The sequence below is a fragment of the Pinus tabuliformis genome, chromosome Q (genome assembly GCF_031772625.1).
Source record: "Pinus tabuliformis cultivar Carrire ecotype Pingquan chromosome Q, CPIR1, whole genome shotgun sequence".
NCBI lineage: Eukaryota > Viridiplantae > Streptophyta > Pinopsida > Pinales > Pinaceae > Pinus > Pinus tabuliformis.
Genome location: NC_142296.1, coordinates 1,166,723,660 through 1,166,730,673, shown reverse-complemented (window position 1 = coordinate 1,166,730,673; position 7,014 = coordinate 1,166,723,660).

Here is a 7,014-nt window from a genome sequence, read left to right as displayed (position 1 = left end):
GTGGGCTATTCTAGATATTTCTCTTTGTTTTTCATACCCTATAACAAGACTGATCTGAGGGCATTCATTTTGAGGTTGCCAGCCTAATGTGAGGCATATGTGAATACTGATTGTGACAAAGATTCTAACTCAGGGTCTAATCTGAGTTATGTCTTGAACTCTCTTTGGGCAACCCTTGTTATATTTTGAGGAGATCCGTGATGTATTTTGGCCTTCCAATGAAACATATTGAGGCTGTTCTTCTTTTCACTTAGACGCAAGCCCAAGGATAAATTTCTACCCTTGTTGCAGAAATTTATGAAAGAGCATTACTGGTGGATCTTTGTTGTGTTTGAGGCCCGTTCTTCTTGAACTTCTTGAGGTATTGGAGACCTATTGGAGATTGCCTTAACTCTCTTTTAATTCAGAAAATTTTGAGGCCATTCTTGGACTGCCTGAAGCCTTATTGTGACAAAATATCAACATAGTACCTAGGTCTACAACATGACTAAGGTAACTCGTTTTATTTGCAACAACTCTTTTTGTGATAGATCTGGAACATATTTGCAATGTAGTCCTAGATGGTTAGTGACCCTCTTTCTTTCTTTTAAGAAAGTTTTAAGACAAAAACTCCAATTGGATCATCCCAAGCACAGTTCCCAAGGCATGTTGGGAATCGTCTTCATTCATACCACTGGGATTTACTTTGTGTTCAATAAAATATTCGACCCTTTATAACAGGGATTTCTCACCAGGAGATTTAAACATACAGAGTCTCACTCAATTCTTCGAATACAAGTCCAATCAATTCGTACAAAAACTAACCAATGACTCAGTGATTGATTAGGGATATATCTGCTGCCCTGGACTCGCATTCACTCGTATTCACTTTTTATGCAGACGTTGGCAACTCAAAGAAATAAAAACACAGAAGCTATCCTAAATCAATAATGCAAGCAAAAATACATGTGTAATAAAACCTTTCGGGCACAGAATACAAATTCATTCTTCCTTACCAAGCCTTCGCACCCGCGAGGTTTTCAATCATATATACAACAGAGAAAAGAATATCTTAACATCGGACACATCTACAAACAAAAAAAACACAACATTTTGTACGGTTGTCCCTCAAGGGATACCTAAGCAAATTGTAGGGGATATTTACATGGGAAGTTCTTTTCTTAAGAAAACAAAAGGTGGAGCGATACGCTTGCATCAAACTCCCTCGAAACAAAATATAGCCATGTTTCAAAATCTCTTCTTCATTCATCCAAACTGATTCTTCAGCTAGAAAACCCTTCCATTTAACCAATTACTCATAATAATTCTTGTATCTGGTTATTTTGATGAATTTTTAGTCAAGGATCCTTTCCATCTGTAGCTTCTGGGTTACAGATAATTGAGCTTCCCAATGAATATTCTCTTGTCCATTTTGGTCTTCTTCCCCAGGTTCCTAATAAGGATACATGCCTTAAACATTAAATATAGAACTTCCTATATCAGGTGGTAATTCAATCTCATTAGTGTTTGCTGAGAACTTCCTCAAGACCTTGTAGGGACCAATCTTAATAACTTCAACTCATTGTATTAAAGTTTTGGGAAACTTTCTTTCCTCAAATGAGCTAAGACCATGTTCCCTACTTCAAAATTCACCTCTCTTTGCTTGAGATCATCTTTCTGCTTATATTTAAAACTGATTTCTGTGGTTTCCCTTTGACTTGCTCATGGATCATTTGTATTGTTGTAGCAAACTCTTCCTCATCAACACTTCCATTCTCTTCTTTCCCCAAACTCCTGAGTTATAAATACCCCTCAGATGCATGCCATATACAATCTGAAAAGAAATTTTGGTTGTACTCCTATTAGGAGAATCATTATAGGAAAACTCAGTTTGTGGGATAACTTGATCCCATTTCTTATTATACTCATGAACTAGACACCTTAATAAATTTCCTAGATTTCTATTAACTACATTTGTCTGCATATCTGTTTGGAGATGAGAGGTTGAACTATATGTTAAGTTTGTCCTTAGTTTCTCCTATAAATTCCTCCAAAAATGGTCCACAAACTTGGTTTCTCAGCTTGAGACAATGCTTCTAGGCAGTCCATGTAGTCTCACCACTTCCCAGAAAAACAAATTTGCAATGTGGGAAGCATCATTTATTTTTGAACAAGGTATAAAGTGTGCCATTTTAGAAAACATATCCATTAGTACAAAAACTAAGTCATTTTTCCTCTGATTTCTTCACAAACCCAGAACAAAGTCCATACTAATGGCTTCCCATGGTTTGTTGGGTATGGGAAATGGCTGATATAGCCCAACATTGTGCCGCCTACCCTTAGCATACTGACGAATCTTACATTTATCCACAAACTTTTTAACGTTACTTCTCATACCCGACCAAAAATAAAAGGAACTTAATTGGGCATATGTCTTGTCATGGCCAAAGTGTCCAGAAAGTCCACTTTGTTTCTCTTTTAGCAGATTATCCCTCATCGATCCTCTTGGAATGCATAGCTTGCTGCCATTGAACAACATTCCTTCCTGAATCATGTATTCAACGACAAACTTCTATCTTTGGCCACAAGATTTTCACAAGCTTCATAAACTTCCTTGAAATTTAGATCTTCCTTGTACAATTATTTGAGATGCTCATATCCCAGAGTGTTAACTTGGAATTCCCGCAAAGTTAAACATTTCCCTCTCAAAGCATTGACAACTTTATTAACACTTCCATTAATATTCTTTAAAACAAAAGAAAAATTCTTCATATACTCAACCCATTTTGCATGTCTTTGTTTCAACTTGTCTTACAGTTTGGTTGTGAACTACAATGCATGATTACCTGTGTATAGAATAAACTCTTTAGGCATAAGGCAATGCCTCCACTTCTTGAGGGACCAAATTACTGCATAAAATTCCTTGTCGTAAGTTGAATACTTCTGCTTGGTCTCATTTAATTTTTCACTGAAATACATAATTAGTTTATCATCTTGGCTAAGAACAACTCCAATAGTCGTTCCAATGGCATCACATTATAGCTGAAAATTCTTTTGGAATTCAGGAAAAACTAAAACAAGTTTCTCTATGATTTTCTTCTTCAACAATTGGAATGCTTCTTCTGTTGTTGCTATCAAGTTAAAAGGTTTTTGCTCCCTTTTAATAGTTTCCACTAGTGGTGCACTGATGTGACTAAAATTACAAATAATTTTTCTGTAAAAGCTAGTCAACCTGTGGAAGCTTCTCACTTCATGGATACTTGTTAGAGAAGGCCAATATTTAGTGGCTTGCACCTTCTCAGGATCCATTTTCAGCCCTTCAGAAGAAATCACAAATCCTAAATAAACCAACTCTGTTTTAAGAAAAGAACACTTCTTCAGATTTATCAGATGTTTTTCTTATTGTAATTTCTTTAATGCCAGTTTTAAAAATATGAGATATTCCTCGTCGGTCCTGTTGTACACAAGGATATCACGCAAGTAAACAATCACAAACTTGCCGAAATTCATTCATGAGCCTCATAAATGTACTGAGTACGTTGGTCAACCCAAATGGCATAACCATCTATTCATAGAAACCATCATTGGTTTTGAAGGTTGTCTTCCACTCATCCCCTTCTCTCAATCGAATTTGATGATATCCACTTTTCAAATTTATTTTGGCAAAAAATCTGGCACCACTAAGGAAATCCATTATATCGTCCATGCGAGATAAAGGAAATCTATAACTGATATTTATCTTGTTAATAACTCCAAAATTATTACACATCCCCAACCCGTCTTTTTTTTGGACTCAAGACAACTGCCACGACACAAGGACTCAAACTTTCTCTAATCAATCTTTTTTCCAAGAAATCCTAGACTTGATTCCTAATTTCTTTATTCTCTTTAGGTGTCATCTGGTAAGATTCCTTATTGGGTAAACTGGCTCCTGGAATTAAATCTATATGATGACTGATGCTCCTTACAAGTGGTAAGGCATTTGGAAACTCATCGACGATAACATCAACAAATTCATCCAACAATGATTGAATTTCAATAGGAAACCCATTCAAATTTGTATGCGTAAGGATAGTCTTAGGCTTACTAATTAAATCGAACTACACCTCTTCTTCTCGCTTTACTTATTGTAGCAACTCCCTCCCGGTCATCATTATCACACTTGTACCTGCTTTCTCTTTGACTCCCTTATCTTCCAGGGGTAACAACACGTGCTTGTAGTTTTCTTTCTCAAAAGAGTAGGTATTCTTCCTCTCGTCATGGATAGATCCTCTGTCATTCTGCCACGACCTTCCTAATAAGACATAACAAACATCCATAGATATGATGTTGCACAAAAACTCGTCCTTGTAGCCGTCGATCTGGAGCTCTACCTTGCTTTGTTCATTGACTAGAATCTGATGTCCCTTTTGCAACCATGTCACCCGATAAGGAGTGGGGTGTGTCATCCTTTGTAGCCCGAATTTCTCTAGTATTCTATAGAAACCAAGTTATTAGTGCTGCCACTATCAACAAGTACTTTGCATCACTTTCGCTTGGACTTGTAGACTATTTTAAACAAGTTCCTCCACTGGGATGGCTCTTGCTTCTTCTTTTCTCCTTTAATTAAAATCCTTTTCAACATCAAGGATTCACCCAACTTAGGGTTTCCTCTTTTATTTTCGTCGTTTCTTCCTTGTCCTTGGCTTCTGCAACATGCACTCCTCCTAGCCCCGTTGTTTTATTTTCAGGACAATTCCATGACATATGGCCTATCTTTCCACATATGTAACATCTAACTTCTCTTTCTTTGCCTTTGCCTTTGCCTCTTGGGAAAAATATTTTTCCCTTTGATTCTCCTCCTCTTGGATATTGACTTCTTGAACTCCCTGCTTCCTCTCTTGGAGTCTGGACTTTTCCCTTGTTGGGAGATCCTTTTCCTCTAGATGGAATCCTTCCTTTGCTTCGTTGGCTCTGCTTCCTAGCTAATTTTTCTTCTGCCCTCATTGCTACCTGATAGGAATCCTCCACATTCTTCAAGGGTAAGAGACTAATTTCATCTTAAATTTCAAACTTCAGGCCATTCAAGGACCTGGCCACCTTCTCCACATCTTCCTCGATGCAACCTGCTCTTATATTTAACCTGAGAATTCCCCTGTGTATTCTTTCACCATCATGGACTTCTACCTCAAATTTTTGTAACTACCTAAACAAATTCATCTAATAATCCTTGGGCATAAACATGCTCTTACATTTAGCCACCATTCTATCCCAAATTTTAATCTTTTCTTTTCCCTTTTTCTCTGATCTTTCTATAACTTATCTCACCATAGTGCTGCATGTCCCCTTAATCTGTTCACATCATACTTGACCTTCTAGTACTCCCCAACATCCTCATAATCAAAATTCTTGTCTAGAGCGTTGATCCAATCTAACAACTCCTCCACATTCAGTTTTCCATCATATAGCGTCAGTTCCATCTTTGGTGTGGACCCAACCTTGGTAACCATCTTAATCAGTTACTCATCTAGATACTCTTTCCCTAGAGTTCGTTTCACCTCTTCCTTAGAAATCATGTCCCTACTCTCACTGATGTTTCCTGCATCAGTTTCTTGTCGCTGGCAGTTTCCACGACCTCCATTATTGCTTGGATACACCTCCATTCCAATCCGAGGTCCTCGTCCATTACATTACCTTCTCAGATTCCTCTTCTGGGTGGCATACTAGCAACACAACTCTTAACATCTTCTCAAATTCTTTTGCCAGTTATAGGCATTGCAAAGCTCAGAAGCTCTGATACCATAAATGACACAACGATCACAAGGTCAATCTCTTCACTATTCAAAAAAATGAACAACATAAAAAAAGGAATACCTCCACGCATTTCCCCTTTCAGATCCCCTTTCTTTCTTTTAAGAAAGTTTAAGACAAAAAATCCAATTGGATTAGCCCATGCACAATTCCTGAGGCAGGTCTAGAGTTGGGACCGCATGTAGGTAGGGGTTGGGACTTTTCCCCGGGTGCAACGTCTCCCGACAATACCAATTGGACGTGCAGGTTGGGGGGGTTGAACCAGACTTGAGGTCAGGGTCAGGGCTTCCTCCGATTCACCAAAATTTCACACCGGACTTCCCCCGATTTCCGACTACCCGACAGGACCCACGACACGAGTTCAGACACGTTTGCGAATTGTGGGTTCTAAGGAATGAAAGGGGGTCGAAGGGATAACCTTCGACTACTGGACCACAACCTTGATTCTTGGCCTGTGATTTGAGAACTTAACATTAATCGTCTTCATTTCTACCAGTGGGCTTTTCTTTGCATTCAATAAGATATTTTATCCTTTGTAATAGGGATTTCGCACCAAGAGATTTAAACATACAAAGTCTTACTCAATTATTCGAATAAATGTCCAATCAATTCATACAAGAAGTTACCAATAATTCAACGATGAGTTAAGGATATATGTATTGCCCTGGACTTGCCTCGCTCATATTCACTTTTTATGCAGATCTTGGAAACTCAAGGAAATAAAAACACATAAGCTCTCTTGAATCAACAATCCAGCAACAATACATGTGTAATAAAACCTTTCGGGAAAAAAAATAAATTATTTCATTCTTCCTTCCCATGCCCGTGAGGCCTTCAAGCATGCACATATATAAAACATAGAAAGAATATCTTCAAAACATAAAGAGGAGGCGCTGTCTAACAATTGCCTCACTAAACCTGACAACCGGCTTTCTCTTGAAGTTGTCTATTAACAAACAAAACAATTGGTGTTTTGTACCACATAAAGGGACACATCTATACACAAAAGAAAAAAAAACAACATTTTGTACATTTGTCCCTCAAGGGACACATAAGCAAATAGTAGGAAATATTTACGTGGGAAGTTATTTTCTTAATAAAACAATTTAAGGTGGAGCAACACTTTTGCATCAATTAGCACTATAATATTATGCGGAGTTTATGAACCAATTTTATAAGCCCTAATATGAAATTCCCTCGTTGGGTTTGTTGTGTAAAACATCGACCCCCTCAACAATTATCTAT